Source organism: Canis lupus, chromosome 11 (assembly GCF_048164855.1).
Source record: "Canis lupus baileyi chromosome 11, mCanLup2.hap1, whole genome shotgun sequence".
Classification (NCBI taxonomy): Eukaryota; Metazoa; Chordata; class Mammalia; order Carnivora; family Canidae; genus Canis; species Canis lupus.
In genome coordinates, this window is record NC_132848.1 from 67467264 (window position 1) to 67493291 (window position 26028).

The 26028-nt window shown below is 40.2% G+C and overlaps 3 long non-coding RNA genes across 4 annotated transcripts; 1 reads left to right on the top strand and 2 right to left on the bottom strand.

Moving 5' to 3' along the window:
* Positions 1-333: 333 nt before the first annotated feature.
* LOC140600378 (uncharacterized) lies at positions 334-13558 on the bottom strand. Its single transcript, XR_012003636.1, has 3 exons — positions 13280-13558; positions 2376-2542; positions 334-866 (listed from the first exon to the last, which is right to left on the bottom strand). It is a non-coding gene; the product is annotated as an uncharacterized lncRNA (long non-coding RNA).
* LOC140600376 (uncharacterized) lies at positions 3404-7543 on the bottom strand. Of its 2 annotated transcripts, none has more exons than XR_012003633.1 (2): positions 7364-7543; positions 3404-3620 (listed from the first exon to the last, which is right to left on the bottom strand). It is a non-coding gene; the product is annotated as an uncharacterized lncRNA (long non-coding RNA). The 2 variants fall into 2 exon arrangements; XR_012003634.1 differs by having other exon boundaries at positions 3404-3623.
* On the top strand, positions 13395-21153 carry LOC140600377 (uncharacterized). Its single transcript, XR_012003635.1, has 3 exons — positions 13395-13639; positions 19765-19967; positions 20465-21153. It is a non-coding gene; the product is annotated as an uncharacterized lncRNA (long non-coding RNA).
* Positions 21154-26028: the final 4875 nt, after the last annotated feature.

Below are 26028 nucleotides of genomic sequence, written 5' to 3' on the forward strand. Positions count from 1 at the left end.
AACCTTGGACTCAGTTCATCAGCCCCAAAAGCTGTGCAGAAAATTAAGAGTTGAGAAGTAACATTCTCTCTCCCATCCACTGGAAAAGCAAGATGGAAGCAGCACTCCATTTGTTTTCATTGCACAAAATCCCATTAATAAATACTTGACATTGTGTCTATGGAATTGATTTGATTTGTCAGGAACAGAAAATACTGAGTGTCTATCACGTACAAAACTATACTCTATATTGCTCGATTAAATTAAAAGTCATAAAAGAGAGGTAAAATGTGGGATGAAGCACAATCAGTATCCAAACACTTATGTATAAAACAAGGCATTTATTGTCTTGTTACTGCCAGTGTAGACACCCTACTTCCACTACTGATCCTACATCCACGTCAGTGTTAGCTAGCATGTATGCGCACATATGGAAGGAGCTTTAATTTTGTAACAGAGAACATGGAGAGGAAGTCTGGGGAGGGGAAGAAGCTGGGAGGTGAAGCAATTGAAGAATGGAAAGAGATAGAAGGGCTTCCAGTGTCCACCTAGTTCCTTGGAATGGTTTTGAGCTCACCAATAGGGGAGAGAAGCTGAAGTTGATGGAACTCTTCAAAAGAGGCTTTGAGAGACCTGTCAAAATTAGGGAAGGAAGAGGAGGAGGCCCCTTCCTCCCATTTCTAGTTGCCCCAGCACTGTTCTTGAACTGTGAACTGCTCTAAGAACTGGAAATATTGGGAGCACCCAGAGACCACAGCTTGGAGGTGTGAATCAGGGGGTACCACCATGAGACTACAGACAGCAGCAGTGCACCAGATGAGGGAAGATGTCATGACGGGCAGTACTGAAGCACCTTTTTGTTTGTTCCCAATAGCAATGCTGGGTCACTGTGGGGGAAAGGAGATGGGAGTATCTTTTAAGGAGTTCAGTGATTCATAAAAAGTCAATAGATACTGAATCATACATAAATTGTTTTTATTTAGCCCCTAAAGTAAATCCTGTGAGGGTAGCATTATTATTATTCCCATTTTACAGATGAGGAAGCCGAGAATCAGAAAGGAAGTATCCTTCCTGAAGCCACATGACTCTCAAGAGGCAGAGCTGGGATCAGACTCCAAGTATATTTGATTCTGAACCCTACGTCCTTAACCACTGTGCTTCACTGCTTCCTAATGTAGGAAACAAGGACAGGTTGGGAGCATCAGAATTCCAAGTGCTGCTGGTTGCTCTATTTCATGCATTAACTATCACTTTATAAAACACTGTTAAGAATGCTGCATTTAAAAAAAAAAGGGGGGGGGGATCCCTGGGTGGCACAGCGGTTTGGCACCTGCCTTTGGCCCAGGGCGCGATCCTGGAGACCCAGGATCAAATCCCATGTCGGGCTCCCGGTACATGGAGCCTGCTTCTCCCTCTGCCTATGTCTCTGCCTCTCTCTCCCTCTCTGTGTGACTATCATAAATAAATAAAAATTTAAAAAATTTTTAAAAATAAAAAAAGAAAGAAAGACTTATTTTATTTTATTTTATTTATTTATTTTTTTTTTTTGAAAGACTTATTTTAGAGGGAGGGGAGCAGCAGAGGGAGACAGAGGAAGTCCTCAAGCAGTCTCCCTGGTGAGCATGGAGCCCAACATGGGGCTTGATCTTACCACCCTGAGATCATGACCTGAGCTGAAACCAAGAGTCACATGCTCAACCGACTGAGCCATTCAGGTGCCCTTCTACAGGTTTTATATATGCATGGTTTTGTCATTTTGCTACTAACTGCTCTCGAAAAAGACTTAAAGTGTTTCTTACAAGTTCATACACTCTTAGTCACTGTTTTTCTTTTGTTTCCTTCTATAATACTTGAAAAACGCTCCACTTAAAAGTGGGAGTCAATAGCCTATTTCAAATCATTTTAAGATAAGGTTGTTTAAAGACAAATACCCTTTACATGAAGATGAAAGGTACAGCATAGGGACTCTAGTCAGCGGCATTATCATAGCGCTGGATGGTGCCAGATGGTAGCTACACTTGTGGTGAACACAGCATGACATACAGACTTGTTGAATCACTATGTGGTACACCTGTGACTAAAGTAATATTGTCAACTATACTTCAAAACAAGGAACCCAATGAAAAATAAAGATAAATGCTCTCTCTAAAGTACAATTCTGAAAAATTAAGGAGTGCCTCCTACTTTCTTTGTAACCTGAATACATACATGCTTCATACATTGACACTTACGACTGCCTCACATATTATTTTGTCTGATCCCTTCTGAAATGTGCTTACGTTTTTGGCTTACAGTCTCTTCCATAACAAGCTCCTTTATCTTAGTTAAACACATTCCAGGTATTTAACAAGACACCCTGGAGGCTCTTTGTAGAATCCCTCTTTCAATTAGCTCACCTATTCAACTGGGTTGAAAGAAGTCTTCCCCCAGAACGTTAACTGTCTGAGAACAGGGGCCTTATTTTGCTCTCTGCTGTCTCTCTGTAGCCCAGAATCATGCCTAGAGTCAAGTAGGTGCTGGACACATATTGACTGAATGAATGACGAATGAATGCATCCACACTCTGTGAAGCAAAGCAAAGAGATGGGTAATTTTAGATAGAAACACAGCGGAACTGTAGAGACTATCAGACCCCTTGGGAGCTATAGGCATTGCCCTTGGTGACTCGGTTGTGCTTTGGTGAAAATTTCTAGTCTGAGTGGCCCAAGAATGACCATGGCCCCCTTACACTGCATCATCTTGTATTTTGAAGCCCAGTCTGTGGATGACTTCTTGGGTCAGAGGCCCCATGGGTGCAGTCAGGGGGGAAGAAGGAGGAGGAAGGTCAGTTTCAGCAGGCACCATTGGCTGACATGCCCTCTTCTTTGCTCTTTAAAGGGTGGTCCCTGGGGGCGCCTGGGTGGCTCAGTCAATTGAGCATCCAACTCTCAATTTCGGCCCAGGTCATGATCTCAGGGTCGTGGGACTGGGCTCTATGTCAGGCTCCACACAGCTCCTCTGCTTCTCTCCCTCTCCCTTGGTCCCTCCCTATGCAGTCTCTCTCTCTCAATCTCTCTCTCTCTCTCTCAAATAAATAAGTCAATCTTTTAAGAAATAATAAAAAAAATTAAGTGTGATCCCTGGATTGGCAGCATCAGCATTACCTAGAGCTTGTTAGAAATGCAGATTCTTAGGCCCACACTAAATCTACTGAATCAGAATCTGCATCCTAACTTGATCCCCAGGTGATTTGTAGGAACATTGTTTGCAAAGCACTGTTATGCAACACCATTCTTGCAACTCCCTGCCAAACACAGTGCTAATCATATACAGTATGCCCAGCACAGCCTTTCTGTGGCATCTTTTACCTCGGTAGTACCATTTTTAAACTCTTATTTTTGCCCCTTATTTTATTTTTATTTTCCAAACAATAGAAAAGCAGCTATTTATTGAGCTCTATGAAATTTTTATCCTCTTTTTTTTATACACAAGGAAATTGAAGATAAAAGATGTTATACTGTCTTTTCAAGAGCATAAGCACATGGGGTGCCTGAGTAGCTCAGTTGGTTGGTTGAGTGTCAGGATCTTGATCTCAGGTCAGGTTTTGATTTCAGGGTCGTGAGTTCTAGCCCCACAGTGGGCTCCATGCTGAGCATAAAAGTCTACTGAAAAAAATAAAAGAGTATAAACATGAAGTCAGGAGTGCCGCATAATTCCTAAGCATTCCTTGCCACACTCAAGGGTTAAGTTCTTATAAAATCTCCATATTTTAAGTAATTTCCTCAAAAGGAAAAGTCAAAAGATTTTGTTGCTTCATTTACAGACTTTCAGAGTTAAAGTGAGGTGGCCTAGGTGCCTTTGGCTTGACCTTACCTAGAGAAGGAACTCTGGAGAACCCCCAGAAGCTTCAGCCAAACATTTCTCTCCAGTAGGCCCCTTAAGTCAGGGCTCTTGACCCTGCTGCACTTTAGAACCACTAGGGGAGCTTTAAAAAATACCACTGTCTATATTCCATCTCCAGATATTCTGAATTAATTAGTGCCGAGTGAAAACTGAAGACAAGCTTTTCCTCTTCCCCTTTCCATTCCTCTTCCTATCCTCCTCCTTATTCTTCTTCAAGTTCTGTAAATAATTCTCATGTGTACTCAGGGTTCAGAGCCTGTGTCCTAAAATGAGTGAAGCCAATGATTTCCAGACCCAAGCAGGAGATAAATATCTAAATATGGCTCTGTTGAAGGCCCCTTGCTGACTTTTTGATGCCATAGCTTTCCGATGAACTAGATTACTAGAAGGACATTTTTCCTGATGTGATACAAGGCTAATTCACAGGCAGTTTCTGTAATTAGAGGGTTTCTTTTTAAGATTTATTTATTTATTTATTTATTTATTTATTTATTTATTATTTGGGAGAGAGTGCACATGCACATGCGAGTGCAGGGAGGGGCAGGGGCAGAGGGAGAGAATCTCAAGCAGACTCCCTGCTGAGCGCAGAGTCCAACATGGAACTTGATCTCATGACCCTGAGATCATGACCTGAGCTGAAATCAAGAGTTGGACGCTTAAGCAACTGAGCTACTCAGGCACTCCTATAATTAGGGTTTATTTTGTGGTACAAATAAGCAAAAAGGCATAAAAAGAGTGAGTCAGGATGGAAACCACACTGATGGCTCCCATTAGCTGGTGACTAACTCCTTCCACATCACCGGATAACTCTGGTACTCCAAAGGGACAGTCCTCCACAACACTTGTCAGGGCCAGTAGGTCATGTCAGTGGTATCTCTGGGTCATTTAAATTTCAATCCATTTGAAATTCTAAAAATCTCCTGAGAAGTGAAAAGCATATTTTATTCATGGGACTGAATTAGGCCTCAGTGAGGAATGACAAACAAGACCAGGCACAACACCCATTAATTTCATTCCTGGAGTTTTGAAGAAGATGGTAAATACTTTTTGCCCCATAAAACAACAATAATGTAATGCAATGGGATTTTTTCTTTTTTTTTTTTTTTTAAGGACAGGAAGAAAGAGAGAAGAGACAACAGCAACACAATTTTGGAAACTGGAACACAGGAGGCAAGGAATTTAACAGATGAGAGAAATCTAAAGGTTGATGACATCAAAGGCCTCCCAACTCACTGGCCTAGCCAGATCAACCACAGAGCATTTCAGTAAGGGCCAGGCATGCACCCGAAGCTTCAAATTCGATTTTCAGCTTCCCCATGCTCCCTTTCATTTTTTAAAAAAGATTTTATTTATTTATTCATGAGAGACACACACAGAGAGAGAGAGGCAGAGACACTGGCAGAGGGAGAAACAGGCTCCACCCAGGGAGACTGTCGTGGGGCTCAATCCCGGGTCTCCAGGATCATGCCCTGGGCTGAAAGCAGTGCTAAACCACTGGGCCACCGGGGCTGCTCCCCATGCTCCCTTTCAAATAAGAGCATTGTAAGATTGGGAAGAAGACAAGAACACCCACTTTCACCAATTCTATTCAATATGGTACTGGATATTTTAGCCAGAGTAATTAGGTTAAAAATGTGTGTGTGTGTATGTGTGTCACTCAAATTGGAAAGGAAGAAGTAAAATTATCTCTTTTTGCAGATGACATGAACCTATATATAGAAAATCCTAAAGAATCCACAAAGAAACTATTAGAGCTAATAAATGAATGCAGCAAAGTTACAAGACACAAGATGAACCCACAAAAATTAGTTGTCTTTCCACACACCAGCAATGAACAATCCAAAAATGAAATTAAGAAAACAACTCCACTTATATTAGAAAGAATAAAATACTTAGGAATGAAGGCAACCAAGGAAGTGCAAACTTGTACCCTGAAACTAAAAAACATTACTGAAAAAAATTAACAAAGACCTAAGTAAATAGAAAGACATCCTAGGTTTATGGACTGGGCAATTTAATATTGTTAATGTGGAGATACTATCCAAAGTGATCTATGGATTCCCTGCGATCTCCACCGAAATCTCAATAGCCTTCAGGTGTCTGGGTGGCTCAATGGGTTAAACATCCAACTCTTGATTTCAGCTCATGTCACGATCTCAAGGCCGTGGGATCTGGGCTTCCAGCTCTCAGTGCAGTCTGCTCGAGATTCTCTCCCTCTGTCCCCCACCCCAACTCAAGTTCTCCCTTTCTCTCTCTCTCTCTCCAATAAATAAATAAATAAAACCTTTTTTAAAAATCTCATTAATCTTTTCTTCAGAAATTCATATGGAAGTGTAAGAGACCTCAAATAAGTCAAAACAATCTTGAAAAAAGAAAAAGCTGGAAGCCTCACACTTACTGATTCCAAAACTGTACAAATCTACAGTAATCAAGAGAGTGTATATTTGCATGCAGATAGATATATAGATCATTGGAAAGGAACTGAAGTCCACAAATAATACATTGATGGCCAATTGATTTTCAACAAGGGTGCCACAGACTATTCAATGGGAGAAAGGATAATCTTTTCAAAAATGGTGCTGAGACAACTGGATATGCAAAAGTAAAAGAAATCAGTGAGCTCTCACCTCACATCATACACAAAATTAACCCAAAATGGATCTGAAATATAACTGCTGAAAATATAAAACTCTCAGGAGAAAACATAAAACAGGAAAATCCACATGATCTTGGATTAGGCAATGGTTTCTTAGTCATAACACCAAAAACATAAGCTACAACAACAACAACAAAAAACTACGTTGGATTTTGTCAAAAATTAAAACTTTTGTGTATTAAAGGAAAAGTGAAAAGGCAATCTACAGAATGGGAGAAAATATTTGCAAGTCGTATATCTGATAAGGGTGCAGTTTAAAAATACAATTACCACTCAATAACAAAAAGAACCCAACAGAAGAAAAGCAGACACCTGAGGACTGACATATCAGAAAGAAGCTTCTAATGTCAAAACATGGAGCAGGACAACAAACAGAAAAAAATAAACTTGTTGGAAACAGGGATAATGCAGGGTGCAGCCAATAGGTAACCACAAAACAAGAACAGGGTGCTACTGGGGGAAAAAAAGAAAACATTTAGAGAATGGTCCTAGAAGTTAAAAATAAAAAAGTAAAAATGAGGAACTCAAAAGAATGGTTGGAAGGGCTCACCTGGGTGGCTCAGTAGGTTACGGTTCTGACTCTTGATTTTGTTCAGGTCATGATCTCAAGGTCCCAGGATTGGGAGTCTGCTTGAGGATTCTCTGCACTCTCCCTCTGCCCCTCCCCTGCACGCATATGCACGTGTGCTCTCTCTTTCTCTCAAATAACTAAATAAATCTTAAAAAAAAAAAAGTTTTGGAAAATAAGCAGAAAGTGTCAAAACTGTCATTTAAACCCAAGTAAGCCTTACCCACAGCCCATGAAAATCAAAGAAAGGCTTCTTAGATTTGTAAACATTACCTAACCTGAATTATGAACTTGTATTTCCTTGTGATGGATAATGCAGCTATTAGCCATCATCGAATATACTGGGATATATATTGGAATCTACTGGGTCATCAGTAGAACTAGAAGTAACCTATTACTTTTACTTGTTCTGGAAATATAAAAAAATAACAATAACTTCTGGTTTAAATCTCTTTATGAAATCATCATATGCAAATTATGGAATGCCACTCATGCAAAGGACTTCCTGGCTAAAGCCTCACAATATACATGGAGTTTTGTTGTTCATTTGTTTGTTTTGGAATGGAGAATCTCATTTTGGAAAAAATATAAGAAAGCAGTGCTTTAGGATTATGGAATTCTGGAGCTAGGAGGAACCCTAGATTTCTTTTACCCTTGCTTCTTCACCTCAAATACACGAAACACTAAGCTAGTTAGTTACTGACCTGGGACTGGAATTCAAGTTTTCTAGCTCCAAGTCTGCTGCCATTTCTGTTCTGAAGAACCCTTAGAAGTAGAAATAGCAGGAGCACCAATGTCCGCATATAATTACTTTAATACCGGGAAACAGTAACTAGGTCATCTGCTTGTACCCAGAATAAAATGAAAATGAGGACAGAAACACATAACTTTGTTTCCAAATTGTAGTGCTTATGGAAACAAAGACCAAATCTTCTAATTTAAAATTTCCTACATATAATCATCAAGTGTTTATTGAATATAAAATACCTAACAATGCATAAAGCCATCAGAATTTATTTTTTTATTTTATTTTATTTTTTTTTTAATTTTTTTTTATTTATTTATGATAGTCACAGAGAGAGAGAGAGAGGCAGAGACACAGGCAGAGGGAGAAGCAGGCTCCATGCACCGGGAGCCCGACGTGGGATTCGATCCCGGGTCTCCAGGATCACGCCCTGGGCCAAAGGCAGGCGCCAAACCACTGCGCCATCCAGGGATCCCAAGCCATCAGAATTTAGAGTGAAGCACAAACAGAATTGCTGTGCATAAGCTGTCTACACACTATTAAACATCATTTGGTGCAACATTCATTAGTATCAATGAATAACTAGCTTAGGAATATAATATACGACCTTGAATTCCTCTCACAATTAAACCACTTGACCATTGTCTTTCTAGGTGGTATTACTTTTTTTTCATATAGAGAATAAACTGTAAGAGATCATAGCAAGATGAAATAGGGCCAAGCCTAGCCTATGGAAGTAAAAGAGTACTTTCCAACATTTTTTAAATGACTTCTTCTTATTCCAGTTATAGTATATTTGTAGTGAAAAAACTGAAATGAAGGTAAGCAAAAATAAAAACCAGAGCCCTTCACATGAGTGCATATTCTAAATCCTTATCTTTGTAATTATTAACTAAAATTAGATTATGTTGTACATACTGCTTTGTAACCTGCTTGTTTTTTGGTCAGCATTCTCGGTCTGTCCATTTTACTAAATTTCATCTGCGTTGACTCCCAGATCCCAAATTGGTTTATTCAAGAAAATTCAGTCCCTTTCCATTGCGTCTGGTTATTCTGTCCTCTAAATCTCTTTTCATCTAGCCCAGGCTGTTGAGGCATGACACTGACTTAGTGAAGAACTGCAGCCAGTTGTCCCACTTTCTCGTTTCATCTGATTGCTTGCTTGGGTATATTAGCTTGATCCTCTATCCCTTGTATTACCCACAAATTGTAAATTGGGTGCAAAAGCTTAACGTGCTCCAATTAAACGTTTTTTGCTAGACTGTCATAGGTGATATTGTTACTTCCTTGTATTATATCAGAAGACATAATATCGGGCTGCCCAAAAGAGTAGTTATGAATTGCCCGCCGTGCACCTTGTCCCTGGCAGTACATTATTAGCAAGTGACCAGGTGGAAAACGAGAAAGGTGTCCAAAACACAGTTGGCACATTAGCTTTACCATCCTCTCTTTCAAGGATCAGACCTTTTTGTAAACCCCTGCTCAACTTACTTCTATACAATTCCTTTCCATTTAGTGCTTTATTTTATTTTTTAAAAGATTTTATTCATTATTGGAGAGAGAGAGAGAGGGAAAGAGAGCATGAATGGTAGAGAGAGGCAGAGGGAGGGGGAGAAGCAGGCTCTCCACTCAGTGGGGAGCCCAACGTGAGGCTCCATCCCAGGACCCTGAAATCATGACCTGAGCTGAAGGCAGATACTTAACTGACTGAGCCACCCAGATGCCCCTAGATGCCCCTAGTGCTTTATTTTAGCTCTGTTTTCCTCTGAATTCACCAAATTTCATGTCCTATTAGAAAAGGAAGAGATGGAGTTCGAAGGATAATCTGAACTTATTCTACTCCCTAACCATTGGGTTTCCTTCATTTAAAACTGAGACTCAGTTTGAGAAACCAAGAAAGGCATTTAACATGTCTATGAATATGGTCAAGCCAGAAAAAAAAAAAATGGGGCAACCTTCTAGAAGAGACTATTAATAGTAGCAGAATTACTGTAGAAAAGAAGGGTGTTGCATTATAAAAATAGCTCTTTCTGGGAGTATAATGATAACTCTGCTTCTGCTATATAAGGAATCAGCCAAGAAAGGTTGGAAGAAATCTATTATGTTACCAAAAAGAAATTTTTTATGCTGGCCCAAAGGGGTTAATAACATTTAAGAACACAGCTTGTTACTGAATGTAGAGTGTGTGGGGGTGAGTTTTAGAGAGAATGGATATCAAAGGTGCATCTTCAGGGGCACCTGGGGGGCTTAGTCGATTAAGTGTCTGCCTTCAGCTCAGGTCATGATCCCAGGGTCCTGGGATCAAGTCCCCGCATCAGGCTCCCTGCTCAGTAGGGAGCCTACTTCTCTCTCTCCCTCTGCCTCCCTCTCCCTCCATCAAATAAATAATTTTTTTTTTTAAAGGGTACAGCTTCACATCCCATGTGACACTTGCTAGAATTCGGCCAGTTTAACGGGTTTTATTCTTATTCTGACTTTAATTCACACTGATTCTCACATATTAAGTAGTGTCCTTTCACTTTAAGGAAGTACTAAGTGAAATCAATGAAACAGCTAAATTGACAGGCGTTCCAAGAATTGCAACATGCGGAATAAAAAGATCAATGAAATCATTCATACAAGAGCCCATTCACAGACAGCTTTGTGCCACTGAAGTAAGAAAATAAAGACCAAGCTGGGGTGAGAGTGTAGCTCTGGATTTGAAAGAGTTTTGACTTAAGTTTAATTTATGGCCCCATAAAGCTCACATTACAGGTTCTTTCTCAAGCAATACAATCAACGTGTGACTATTCATTCAGTTCATTCATTGTGCAAATATTCAGTGCATGCCAGGCCCCATGTTGGACCAGATACAGGGCATTTGACAACAGCAAAACACCCCTATCCTCATTGAGCCGATGTTCAAGTGGAGAGACAGCTGATAAATACGTTACGTCGGTACATTAGGTCACGTGTAGACAGTGGTGAGAGCTACAGGGAATAAGAGCAAAGTTGGATGGATCTAGCATGAGTGGAGGAGCAGGCTGCATTTATGAGAGTAGGCTTTGTTAAGAAGTAACAATAAGCAAAGACTTGGAAAATGTGCAAAAATTGGGGGAAGAAGACTTCCAGGAAGAGGTAACAGCCAGTACAGAGTCCCAAGAAAGCAGGAGCATCTTGGTTCATTCCAGAAACAACAGAGGAGGCCAGAGGGACTGGAGCATGGTGGGCCAGGAGGGAAGTAGGAGGAAACCACGGAGGGCCTGGGGCTGTTGAAGGATTTCAGCTTCCAGTCTTTCCTTGTCTACCCTGGGTGAGACTCTGCTCTTGAGTAGGGCAGGAACACAATGTGAATCCATTTTGGAAGAGTCACCCTGGCTTCTTGGTTGAGAACAGAACGAGGAGGACAAGGCCAACACATAGAGATGACTCAGGAGGCGACTGGAATGGTCTGAGGATGGGCTGGGGGCTGGGAGTGGTTTAGACCAGGGCCTAGAGTGGTGGTGGCGGCGAGACTGGTCACGTTCTGGGCATGCTCTGCAGACAGAGCCAACAGATTCGGATTTCCCAAAGGACTGGAAGAGAAAGACAAGAGTCACCATATCTCCAGAGGCTTGGGCTTGAGAAATGAGTTGTCATCAACTGAGGCGTGGAAGCTGCAGCTGGGACAGGGTTTCTGGGAGGAGGGCAGATCAAGAATTCAGTTTGGACATACTCCTTTGATATCCAAATGCAGAAGCCAGGGGCCAATTGGATATGCAAATCTGGAGTTCAGTAGAGAGGTCCAGGCAGGAGACATAATTTGGGAGTTAGTACAGAGATGATAATTTACTTCTTTCTATTCTTTAAACATGTACAGAAATGTACAAATAATTAATATGCATCCCTTCTACCTCCCTTCAATAATTATTAACACTTTGTCATTTCCAACCCTCTACTTCTCTATTTATATAAACTTTTATTTTGTTTGCTTAAGTAGCCATTTGAGAGTTGGAGGCATCCTGTTGCTTCACTCCCGAACACTCCCGCATTCCGGGCAGGAATATAAAGTCACAAGACCTGAGGAGATAACAGGGGAATGAATGCAGATAGAAATGGAGCTAAGGAAGGAGCCCTGGGGCAGAGCAAGGGTAAGGGTTCTGGGAGAAGAGGAAGAACCTAGAAGGAGCAATCACTGAGGGAGATAAAAACCAAGAGAGGAATCTCTTCTGATTGCTTACATTTACCAAAATGTAAAGAGACAGATACAAAAGCTATTCATGGGCCTTGTCCTTCTAACTTTGGAGTTTTCTCCTTCACACTTGTGCACTGGCAATTTAATTTTTTCCTTTGGTCTACTCAAGACTGGAATAATTGTAAAAGGAATCCAGTAACTCCAGATTGTTTTTGAATGTGCAACCTACTAAACCCTGAGCCATAGACTCCATACAAGATTGAAAAGAAACAGAATATGCCACCCCAAAACATGCCACTTTAGCATCTTGATTATTTTGAGCTGAAGTTGTTTGAAAAACTGATTTAAAAAAATAATAATAAGGGCAGCCCGGGTGGCTCAGCGGTTTAGCACCGCCTTAGGCCCAGGGCGTGATCCTGGATACCCAGGATCGTGTCCAACGTCGGGCTCCCTGCATGGAGCCTGCTTCTCCCTCTGCCTGTGTCTCTGCCCCTCTCTCTCAATCTGTGTCTCTCATGAATAAATACAAAAACAAAATCTTTAAATAATAATAATAATTCAGGGAGAGGCTTTCTCTGAACAACCCTCATCGGCCCAAAGCCAGATCCTCCAAAAGGAACTCAGTTGTCAAAAAATCTTCTCCCTGGGATCTTCACCCACCTGAGAAGATTGACTTTTATCACAGGTGAGGAAATGAGAAGTCCACACCATACCCAGGCAAATTTTGTCACACATCCTAATACCTCCCATCTGTTCTTCTGAGGGCCCATTCCTCCTTCCTAAAAATCATTTACTCTCTCCTAAGACCTACATTCTTCCTCCCCTTTTCTTCCTAAGATGATATTTAATCCTGAATTCTAAGCCACCTCTCAGACACATCCCTGGGTGTCTCCCACATACACACGAGGTGTAGGTGTTAATCAACCTCTGTTTGTTTTTCTCTCACTACATTAATCTCTCTTTTATTAAAAGAGGGCTCAGCCATTAACTCAGAATAGTCAAAGAAAAATTATATTTTCTTCTCTATGTGATGGAGAAGCCAAGTCTCAAAATTGTTGTCTGAATTGGTAAAAAAAATTTTTTTAATTAAAAAAAAATAATAAGTCAGTTTTCAAAACTAAAGTAAACCAATCACATTCCGAGACTAATTTAGAAAAAAAGCTGAATGACAACTTGATTTTTGTTTTAATCACATAGAGAACCTTTCTTTTTGAAAGGTGCTATTCGCATCCACCTACACAAAATAAATTGTGGTTAAATACCAAAATCTTTTATTTCCCTTGAAATATTGCTCACAGTCGAACAACAGCCGAGATCAATAGGCTATCTGCAGGTTCAGAGCGGACTTCCTCCCTGTACCTGGTCCTTGGGCGGAACTCTGAAAAATTTTTGGAGACAGGTTGCTAAGCAATATGGCAAATCTCGTCCATTCTTGCACTTCCTGAACCCTGGATCCTCTCCCTTCATGACTCTGGAAACAAGTAACAGAATCAATCAGAAGTGGATTCAAGATTAAAAAGGTGCTTTATAATAAGTAAAAATGACTGGTATCATCTACAGCCTGGAACCCAGAGATAAAAGACACCGGATTGAAGACTGAGAGTGGGCCCAGGCTTGGGTTCCCCATCATGACTTCTATTCTGAGTCTAAGAGAGAGTAAGTCGGGCCGCTCCAGGGGAAGGTAGGGCGCGGACTGTGCCAGAAATGCGGGAGCCCGCTCAGGGATGCCCCGGCCTTGGACTCGGTTGCTTCTTTCTTCAGCTTGGGGTCTTCACCCAAGAACTCCCCACTCTCCCTTTTCAGCCCAGCACCAGGTTCAGAAAATCAAAACTATTTGCTACCCTTGGGCTGCCTGGTTCCGAAGGACACCCAGGCCCCGGGCCACAGCAGCTCCCTCCGGAGTCCTCCAGAGACATTCGAGGAGGAAACGGAGAACAGAGATGATCAAAGGGGAAGGAGAGGGGCCAGAAGGAAAGACTGGAGCAGAGGAATGGGCGGGAAGTGGGACGAAGGCCTACGATGACTATTTTCCCCCCAGGACGCTGTATACTAAATGCAGAAGGACCAAAGCAAAAGGAAGGATTCTATTTTAACAGGAGCGGCTTGCACATTCTAGGAGGGCTGCCAAGGGATGTCTCTCGGTGGAAAGGCACTGAAACGGGCTTCTGAGGCCGAAGCAGGCCCTGGGCCAGGCCCAGGAGCAGGGAGTTGAGGGAAGAGGAATGAAATCACTCTGCACAACAACCTCCCAGGTCATCTCCCAGGGGGCCTTTGCAGATGTGTCCCTTGGACACCAACCTTCTTTTCTACTTAAAGTGAATTTAGGCTACTGGCCCTTGGAGCGGCGGGTCGTCTTGAGACATGGCATATGCTGAGTTCTGCCTAAGAGGGACCGGCAGGCCATGGGGGCTAGAGCCGCAGAGGGGAGCTGAGAACTGGCCAGGCCTGCCTTGGTGGCCCGGGGACGCGGGGTTCCCCAAAATATGCTTTCAGCTAGCGCGCCGAGCATTTGTCCTGTTGGAGGTGCTGCTCTGAGTGCTCCGTCCCTGTTACGAATAGAGCCTCATGAAATAAAACCTACAAACCTACAAATCACGGGGCTTCACGGTTAACAGGTGGGGAAGGGGAAAAGAGAGGCCAGGGGCAGGGTCAAGCTGGCGCAGGGGGCGAGGGGGGCAATGGAGCTGCAGACTCAGGATCCTAACCACTGCACCACACTGCCCTTTGAAGAGGACGGGGGCTGGGGGGGGTCTTGCTCCCCCTCCTCACCCAGCCCTGTGCACCTCCTCTCCGGCCCTCTTCCAGGCCCCAGGACCTGCCTCACCCTGACAGCTTTACTGGAAAAAGCCAACCTGGGAAGTGGACTGTTTGGGATTATTACAGCTTGAGGATTATCTTGGTAGCTGGGGGAGGGGAGAAGCCAAGCTCCATGGGACAAGGTGGAGGGTGGGATGACACGGAGAACTGAAGAGGACAGGGAGGGGATGGTCCTGTGAGTGGGGTGGGGAGGGCGGGGGCAGGGCTGGGGGGGCACGGGCTGCCGGGACCTACGGCCTCCCTGGGTGGCAGCCCTCATCCAGGGGACGACCTGGACCTGGCGGAAGGTGGCTTGATTAGGGGTCTCAAGCTCCCCTCAGAGCCACGCTCCCGACCCAGGCCCAAGGCCTGGAGCTTATGCTGTTCAATGGCTGAATAAATGAATGAACTAACTCTATAGCACATGCTCCTCTACAAGCTGTTATTTTTGCCCTTGTTTCAACCACATATTGAGCTTTCCTGGTTGCAACCGCATGGATACCTTTCCCTCTGTTTTGACATCGACTCTAGAATTCTAGAGAATTCTGTTTCTTGTACAAGCCCCTTGCTCATTTTGTGAGCGGCCCTGCAAGGACTCCGACACTGATTGTGTTCCACCCCGCTTGCCCCTTTCCTACCAACCAGCATTTCCTGCCTCGGCCTCACAGTCTGGGTCATTGAATGGCTTTTGACTTCACTCCAACAGTAAACTTTGAACTGTCAGTTCTTTACAAGTAATTAGCTATCTTTAAATTTTCTTTTAAGGGGCACCTGGGTGGCAGAGTCGGTTAAGCATCTCTCTGGCTCAGGTGATGATCCTGGGGTCCTGGGATGGAGCCCAGAGTCAGGCTCCTTGCTCAGTGGGGAGTCAGCCTCTCTCTCTCTCCCTCTGTCCCTCCCCCCTGCTCATATTTCTCTCTCTCTCTCAAATAAATGAAATCTTTAAAAATTAATTTTCTTTTAAAATGATTTAAAAGCTTAAAATATTGCAGATTTTGAACTCAAAACCCAATAAGCTGGTTTTCTGAAATGTCTTTATTAAAACAGCATAGTGTTATATGCCGCATTGTCTAAGTGCTCAATATATATTACTATTTTATTTTTTATTTTTAAAGATTTTATTTATTTATTTATTTATTTATTTATTCATGAGAGTCATGAGAGACACAGAGAGAGACACACACACACACAGGCAGAGGGAGAAGCAGGCTCCATGCAGGGAGCCCGACGTGGGACTCGATCCCAGGTCTCCAGGATCACGCCCTGGACTGAAGGCAGCACTAAACCGCTGAGCCACCCGGCTGCCCCTGTATTACTATTTTTAAAAGATTTGTTTATTTGAGAAAGAGAGTGTGCAGGCAGGGGGAAGGGCAGAGGGAGAGAGATCCTCAAGCAGACTCCCCAATGACCATGGAGCCTGACCCAGGGCTCGATCCCAAGACCTTGAGATATGACCTGAGCCAAAATCGAGTCAGCTGCTTAACTGACTGAGCCATGGAGGCGCCCCTTAGTGTATATTTCTTGAATGAAACATGAGGCAAATGGATCACCACACAGGGAACCTAAACACCTGTGTCCTCTGCCTAACCCTGTCACTTACCTGCTATAAGATTGTAAAGCAACTCATTTAATCAACATCAATGTAAACTATTAAAAAATATTTGCATTCTAATTGAAAGTTTGGGGGGGTTTTGTTTCTTTTCTTTCTTTTTTTTTTTTTGGTCTTCCAAGGATTTTATTTAAATTCTAGTTAAAACATAGTATGGTATTGGTTTCAGGTATAGAATTTAGTGATTCATCACTTATCTATAACACCCAGTGCTCACCATGACAAGTGCCCTCCTTAATACCCATCACCTGGTTACCCCATCCCCTACACCCCATCCCCTCACCTGCCTCCCCCCACCCTCATTTGTTCTCTATAGTTAAGAGTCTCTTATAGTTTGCTTCCCTGTTTTTTTTTATTTTCCCTTCCTTTCCCCTATGTTCATCTGTCTTGTTTTTTAAATTCCACATTTGAGTAGAATCATATGGTATTTGTCTTTCTCAAACTGGCTTGTTTCACTAGTTCCACCCACAGCATTGCAATGGCAAGATTTCATTCTTTTTGATGACTGAGTAATAGTCCATGGTGTGTGTGTGTGTGTGTGTGTGTGTGTATGTGTGTGTATACACCACACCTTCTTTATACATCCATCAGTTGGTGGACATTTGGGCTTTTTCCATAATTCGGCTATCATTGATAGTGATGCTATAAACATTGGAGTGCGTGTGCCCCTTCAAATCAATATTTTTGTATCCATTGAATGAAAATACCTAGTAGTGCAACTGCTGAGTCATAGGGTGGTTCTATTTTTAACTTTTTGAGGAAGCTACATAGGATTTGGCAGAGCAGCTGCACCAGTTTGCCTCCCCACCAACAGTGTAAGAGGGGTCCCCTGATTCAACGTTTGTGATGAGGAACTTGGTAGACAGAATAATGCCCCACCCAGAGAAAAGACGTCCACATCCTAATCCCCAGAAGCTATGACTATACTAGCTTTAGAAGGTAAAGGGGAATTGAGTTTGCTATTCAGATGACATTAAAATAAAACTATTCTGGAGTATCTAAGTGGTATCAGATATTGATTTCAGCAGGTGTTGAATGGATAAATAAAACATACTATATCCATTCAATGGAATATGATTCAGCCATAAAAAGCCACGGACCATTGATACATGCTATAACATGCTTGAACATTAGAAGCATGCTAAGGGGAAGAAGCCAGACACAAAAAGTCACATAGGTATTACATAATTCTATTTATACAAAATGTGCAGACCAAGCAACCTATAGAGACAGAGGGTAGACTAGTGGTTGCCAGAGGCTGGGAGGCCAGAGGAATCAGGACTGACTGCTGATGAGTATACATTTTTGTTGGGGAAAGGGTGGTGGTAAAGAGGGGAGTTATTAAAATCTTCTAAAAAAATATAATAAAATCTTCTTAGATAGTGGCAATGCTTTGTGCAAGTTGGTGGACATACTAAAAATTACTGAATTATATATTTTAAAATGGTGAGTTTTATTGTATATGAATTACCCCCAAAACAATTCTAGTTTTAGCAAGTCAGACAATACAGAGCTGACTAAAGAAAAAGCTGATCACCTCTCTCTTCATTCCCCATTTAATCTTACCCTCCCATATTAAAATTTTGATTAACTTACTTGGAGTCTTTTCTTCGTGCCCTTGCATACTTCCATGAACACAAAAGCAGTTTTGTCTTTGTTTTTTTTTACAAAAAAAAAAATGAGGACAGTTTATATACAACTCGCTTTCCTCATTTAACTTCTCAGGGATATCCCACCACGTCAACATATATAAATTTGTATGCAAATTTTCTCTGTTCGTAGATAACATCAAGTTTTCCAGAGGGATTGTACGGAGGTATATTTCTGCTAGTAATAATATGTGAGTAACCCGGTTGCTGAATATCCTTAGCAACACTCGGCATTTTCTGCTGTGTTAGGTTAGCCGTGCTGGTGGCTGCAAAGCGGTATTGCCTTATACTTCTGGTTTTGTTATTATTTAACTTTTTATTGAAATGCACATGTCATAAGTATATATCTCAGTGAATTTTCATAAACTGAGCACCCCTGTAACCAATACCCAGATTGAGAAACAGAACATTTTTAGACCTATAGAAATCCTATGACCTTGTAATTCCACTCCTAGGCAGATACCCAACAAAAATGCACCTATATGTTAACCAAAAGACACAATTTTGATAATGGTTACCATTTTATCACATTCCCCTTAAATCTTAATGTATTTTAATAGAAGAAATAAATATTGCAGTTAAAGTTGAAAGCCCTTTTGACTTCTAATCCCAGGCATGTTACCCTCCCCTAGGTCCCTAGACCCTGAGGCAACCTCTCATCCATTGGGTATTTTTATACCTTTTCATGCATATATTTATGTTCCTGCATTTTCCTGACTCCTAGTAAACTGAGCATCTGCTCTTACTTCCTCTTTTATGAATTGCCTTTTCCTAACACTGGCTCATTTTTTTATTGTATTGTCTCTTGTTTATTAATTTATTGAGCCTTAGTTTATTAAGATATTTATCATTTTTTGTCATTTTTATTGCAAACATTTTCTCTCACCTTTTCCTTGCACTTTGGTTATGATTTCTTCTGCCTGGCAAAAAAAAAAAATTAATTTTTATGTAGTCAAACATGGCTATTTTTTTTCCCTTTAATTTTTCTGGGTTTCTCATCTTGCTTAAGAAGACTGCCACACCCACAAAGTTATACAAGAATTCTCTCATCTTTTCTCCTAATGTTTTATTACTTTATTTTTCATATTTAGATTTATTTGCAAAGCACCATGTTCCAGACACTGCATGGAACATATGCAAATAACCTAGATTGGACTGGGAGTTTTCTAAGCAGGACAGAAAGCTAAATTGGAGTTACTTTTGTCTTCAAACATTTCTTATATAGCTGATGAAAAAGAAACATATATACCACTAAAAATGATTAGTTAAGGGTGCCCAGTTGGTTCAGTCCATTAAGTGGCTGCCTTTGGTTGAGGTCACGATCCCACATGGATGGGGAATTTGCTTCTCCCTCTCCCTCTGTCTCTCCTCGTTGCTTGTACGCTCTCTCTCAAATAAATAAAAAATTTAAAAAATCTTTTAAAAGAATGTTTTGCCAGCAGCTAGCCTAGCTTTTGATATCTTGTTAACAGGAAGCAGAAAAATATCAACCATTTAGTGAAGTGAAATCAGATGAGAACTTTTAATCTATAACTTTTATCTGGTGGTAATTGAAAAAAATATAGTAGTCCTGCAAGTATTCTAGTTTCTTTCCAGGTAATAAGAAGACCCAGGGATGAGTGTTGAGAAGAGCTGAAAATGATTGCCTAAATTTGAATCCAGAGAAAGTCATTTTAGGGGTTTTGTATTTCTTTACCAGTGCTGGTTTTCTCTGCTTTTTTCTCAAGGGGTCATCCCTCAAGAGCTGTAGACTTTTTACAGCAAAGCCTGTTGGAGGAAACTGTGGTTGCCAAACAAAACTGTGGCTCCCCTCACCACCCAGACTCTTGTAACCTCCTGGGTCCGCCTTTGCACTTCCCCACCAAGAAGCAAAAACACACCATCTGCTTTAAAAGAAGCACTCATCGGAGCCAACCTTGAAGAACACAGAGTTTGTACTTTATTTGTTACGTGGTAGGGAGCTGCTCTAAGTTTTTGAGGTGGTTTTCCCCCTGGCTCCCTTGGGGCAGGTGAATCTGGCAGCCACAAATGGGACATGAACACAAAGACACTGGACTTGAAATCCTGGGGAACTGTTTCTGATCGCCCCCCTCTGGCTGAGTAAGCTCACATCATTAAATGATCCCTGTTACCCACTGCAGCTGCCAAAGAACGCACACGTTAACCTAGAAATCACCACCGGCCATGAAAAGGGAAAGTTCATTTTTGGAAAAGATAAAACATTTAAACATTGAATTAGATTTTTTTTCCCCGTTTTTGTAGTAGATAAGTCAACAGCCCACTCAGCTTCCCCTAAAAGTGTTCCACTAGTTCATTGAAGAGGGAAAAGGGCTATTTTGGGCTTTTCTTTACAGTCCTTTAAAATCCTTTAAAATCCTTTCCCTTAAAAAAAATAAAAATTAAAAAAAAAAATCCTTTCCCTTACAGGTCAGAGGGAAGACATGAGTAGTGAGAGAACCGACAGCTGGACGGGCCACGTGGCGCTTGGAACTCCTCCTTAAGTCATTCCTCTTGCTTTGTTCCTTCGGAGAGGAAGGCTGCCTCAGACTCTACTTTTCTCCCTGGCTTGGCTTCCAAGGTAGGCAAGTGTCCTGTACCACAGAGCGCCTGAGTTAATGATTCATCTAACTGGGGTAAAAGCCATGTGCCAGTGCAACGCTTCATCTTATTCTATTTTTGCAACCTAGTCAGCTCTTGGACACTGATGACCAAGCTCAAGGTTGTGTCCCTGGACTATCTAGAACACGTGGATATGTTAGGTTCGCCTTGCTGCAAGGAGCAATAGAGACCTTCCCTTTTTAATAGCACTGTGATTTTTATTGATAACCCTGAAAGGAAAAAAAAAAAAAAAGAAAAGAGTGACTCAAAGAGACAAGAAAGCATGTGAGTAATGTTTGAGTCAGACTGGACCTCGGCTCTGAGGGCATTGTTTTCACGGTTTTGAAAATGATTGAATGACACAGAAAAACGTGCTTAATATATTTCAGAAAGCAAATGTGTACGGCATGGTCCCAGCTTATGTGGGTCTTTTGCGTCCATAAAGATCATAGCGAGGAAGTATTTTCTGCAAGGGATGGGATGTACATTCTTTGTACATTTCTCCAAAATGTCTATAATTTGCCTGTTGTCCTATTACAATCAGAAAATATTAATGCCTTTTTAAAAAGGGAAAGGTAATGGTATCCACCTGTCTTGGTTTTTTTTTTTTTTTTTTTTTTTACATTAGGGAATAATTTACACACAGTAAAATTCTTTTTTCATTTATAATGTCATGAGCATTTTAGGGGGATTTGTGGTTGTTTGGTTTTCTTTTGTGGTCACATTCTGAAAAGGTAAATTTTTTTTTTTTACTTTATTAAGGTAAAGTTGGTATCACAGAGCAATCCCCTCAAAGATGTCTATTTAGATCCTCTGCCCCCCCCCCATTTTTAATTGTTTTTTTGTTGTTGTTAACTTGTATGAGTTCTTTATATATTTTGGATATTAACTCATTGTTGGATATGCAACTTGCCAATACCTTGTCCCATTCAGCAGGATGCCTGTTTGTTTTGATGATGGTTCTCTACTGTGCAGAAGAAGCTTTATAGTTTGATGTAGTCCCATTTATTTATTTTTGCTTCTTTTCCTTCACCTTTGGGGTCAAATCCACAGAAATGTCGTAAGACTGATGTCAAAGGGGCTTACTATCTATGTTTTCTTTTAGGAATTTTATGTTTTCAAGTCTTACATTCATGTCTTTAATCCATTTCAAGCTCATTTTTGTGTATATTTTAAGATAGTGATCTAGTTTTGTTTGCATGTGTTGGTCCAGTTTTCCCAGCACCATTTATTGAAGAGACCATCTTTTTTCCATTGTGTATTTTTGGCTTCTTTATTGTAAGTTAATTGTCTATGTATGCATGAGTTTATTTCTGGGCTCTTAGCTCTGCTGATCTGTGTGTTTGTTCTTATAGCTTTGTAATATATTTTAAAGTCAGAGAGCAGGATACCTCCAGCCTTGTTCTTTCTCAAGAACAAGACAGCTTCGGCTGTCTGGATCTTTTGTGACTTCACACAAATTTTAGAATTATTTGTTCTAGGAGTGTCTGGGTGGTTCAGTTAGTTGAGTGTCTGCTTTCGGCTCAGGTCATGATCCCATGGTCCTAGGATCAAGTCCCCGCGTCGGACTCCCTGCTCGGCGGGGAGCCTGCTTTTCTCTCTCCCTCTGCTGTTCCCCTTGCTTGTGCTCTCTGTCTCTCTGTCTCTCTCTCTCTCTCTGTCAAATAAATAAAATCTTTAAAAAAATTATTTGTTCTAGTTCTGTGAAAAAAATGTCATTGGAATTTTGATAGGAATCACATCGAATTGTAGTATGGGGATTTTAACAATATTCTTCCAATCCATGAGCACAGAATATCTTTCCATTTATTTGTGTCATCTTCAGTCTCCATCATAGTTTTCAGTGGATAGGTCTTTTACCTCCTTGGTTAAATTTATTCCTAGGTATTTTATTTATTTGTTTTTTTTTTTTGATGATGCAGTTGTAAATAGGATTGTATTTTCTTAATTTCTCTGATAATTTGTCATTAGGGTGTAGAAATGCCACTGATTTCTGTAAGTTAATGTTCTATCCTTAAACTTTACTGAATTCATGTGTTAGTTCAACAGGTTTTTGGTGGAATCTTTATGGTTTTCTATATTAAGTATCCTGTCATCTGCAAATAATAACAGCTTTACTTATTCCTTTCCAATATGAATGGCATTTATTTCTTTTTCTTGCCTAATTTCTATGGCTAGAACTTCCAATATCATGTTGAATAAAAGGGGTGAGACTAGATTGTTGTCTGGTTCCTGATTTTAGAGGAAAAGGTTTCAGCTTTTCACCATTGAGCATAATGTTAGCTGTGAGTTTGTCATACGTAGCCTTCATTATGTCAAGGTATGTTTCCTCTATACCCACTTTGAGAGTTTTTATCGTAAATGGATGTTGAATTTTGTCAAAGTGCTCCTTCTGCATCTATTGTGATGATCATATGATTTTAATCTTTCATTTTGTTTTGTTTTGTGTATTTTTTAGGTTACTCATCATTATCTTAATCTTTCATTTTGTTAATGTAGTGTATTATGTTGATTGATTTGCAGATACTGAACCACCTTGTATCCCCTGTAATAAATCCTACTTGGTCATAGTGTATGATTCTCTAAGTGTGTTGTTGGATTCAGTTTACTAGTATTTTTTATTATTTTTGCATCCATATTCATTAAGGATATTAATCTATACTTTTGTTTTTGTGTGTGTGGTGTCCTTGTCTGGTTTTGGTAACAGGGTAATGCCACACAAAATGAGTTTGGAAGCATACTTTTCTCTTCAGTTTTTTGGAAGGGTTTGTTAAGGACAAGCATTAAATCTTTAAATGTTTAATAGAATTCACCAGTGAAGCTCTGTGCTCCCAGACTTTGGTTGCTGGGAGGTTTTCATTACTGAATCAATCTCTTTACTAGTAATCAATCTTCAGGTTTTCTATTTCTTCATGATTTAGCCTTGGAATACTACATGTTTACCCATTTCTTCTAGCTTGTCCAGTTTGTTGGCATATAATTATGATAAATCCTTTGTATTTTTGTGGTATTATAACTTTTCTTCTCTCATTTCTGATCTTATTTGAGTCCTCTTTTTTTTCTTAGTCTAGCTAAAGGTTTGTCAATTTTTATCGTTTCAAAGAACCAGCCTTTTTTTTTTTTTTTTTCATGATAGACATAGAGAGAGAGAGAGAGAGGCAGAGACACACGCAGAGGGAGAAGCAGGCTCCACGCCGGGAGCCCGACTTGGGACTCGATCCTGGAAATCCAGGATCGAGCCCTGGGCCAAAGGCAGGCGCCAAATCGCTGAGCCACCCAGGGATCCCCAAGAACCAGCTTTTAATTTCATTCATCTATTTCATTTATTTCTTGCTCTTTATTTCCTTCCTTTTACTAATGTTGAGCTTTGTTTTTCTTTTTCTAGTTCCTTTAGGTGTAAAGTTAGATTTTTTGTTTGTTTGTTTGATATTTTCCTTTTTTCTTATGTTTCTATGAACTTCCCTCTTAGAACCACTTTATCTGCATCCCAGAGACTTTGGTAGATCATATTTCTGTTTTTATTTCTCTCTCTCAATTTTTTATTTCTTCTTTGATTTTTTCAATGGCCCATTAATTGGTTGTTCAGTAGCATGTTGTTTAATCTCCACATTTTTGTGGTTTTACCAGTTTTCTTCTTGTAATTGATTTCTAGTTTCACATCATTGTATTTGGAGATGCTTGTTATAATTTCAGTCTTTTCAAATTTATTGAGACTTGTCACCTGACATATGATCTATTCTGGATAATATTTCATTTTTATTTGAGGAAAATGTGTAAGTTACTGCTTTGGGATGGAATGTTCCACATGTGTCTATAAAGTCTATTTGGCCTAAGGTGTTGTTTAAGGTTGGTATTTCCTTATTAATCTATTTATTGATGTAAGTATGGTGTTTTAAGTCCCCTCCTATTATTGTATTATTGTCAATATTTGCTTTATATATTTTGGTGCTCCTATTTTGGGTGCATATATATTTATAAAAGTTATATCTTCTTGACAGATTGACCTTTTATCATTATTTAATTTCCCCTCTTTGTTTTTATTATAATCTTAGTGCTAAAGTCTATTTTGCCTGATGTGAGTATGGCTACACCAGCTTTTTTTTTTTTTTTCCATTTCCATTTGCATGGACTATCTTTCTCCATCTCTTCACTTTTAGTCTATGTGTGTCCTTACATCTGAAGAGAGTCTCTTGTAGGCAGTAGATAGATGTGTCTTGTTTTGTTTTGTTTTGTTTTTACCCACTCAGCCACTCTATGTCTTTTTATCAGAGAGTTTAGTTCATTTACATTTAAAGTATTTGTTGATAGGTATGTATTTCTTGCCACTTTCTTAATTGTTTCCTGACTCTCTTTGCAGTTTCTCTCTGTTCTGTTCTTCTCTTTCTTTCTTCCCTTGTGGTTTGATGACTTTCTCTAGTCATCTATGGTTAGATTCTCATTTTCTTTTGTGTATTTACTATGAGTTTTTGCTTTGGGGTTACTACGAGGTTCACTCTATATCTATAACAGTCTATTTTTAGTTGATAGCAACTTAAATCTGAACACATTCCAAAATTCTACATATTTACTGCCCCTATAGTGATTTATGTTTTTGATATCACATTTAACATCTTTTTATTTTATGCATCCCTTAACTAATTATTGTAGTTTTAGTTAATTTCACCACTTTTGTCTTTTAACCTTCATACTTACCATATATGACTGAATCACTACCTTTTACTCTATATTTACCTTTAGATTTTTAGATTTTTTTTTTTTTTTTTGGTTATTAATTAGTACTATTTTGTTTCACCTCAAAGAAGTTCCTTTAACACTTCTTGTCAGGCCAGTTTAGTGGCAATGAACTCTTTCAGCTTTTGCTTATTAGGAAAACTCAATCTCTTCTTCAATTGTGAATGATAACCTGGCCAGTAGAGAATTTTTGGTTGGAAGTTTTTTCCTTTCAGCACTTTAAATAGATCATGCCACTCTCTTCTGGCCTGAAAAGTTTCTGCTGATAAATCTGATAGCCTTATGAAATTTCCTTTTTTACAAGAAGTTGTTTTTCTCTTGCTGCTTTTAGATTCTCTCCTTTAACTTTTACCATTTTAATTATAAATTGTCTTGGTGTAGATCTCAATGGGTTCTTTTTTTTTTTTTTTTTTTTTTTTTTTTTAAGGCTCTCTGGGATTCCTGGACCTAGAAATCTGTTTCCTTCCCCAGAGTAGGGAAGCTTTCAGCTATTATTTCTTCAAATATGTCTTCTGGCCCTTTCTCTCTCTTTTCTCCATATGGGACCTCTATAATGTGAATATTATTTCACTTGATGTTGTCTCACATGTCCCTTAAGCTATCTCCACTTTTAAAAATTCTTTTTCTCTTTGTTGCTCTGTCTAGGCGATTTCCTTTGCTTT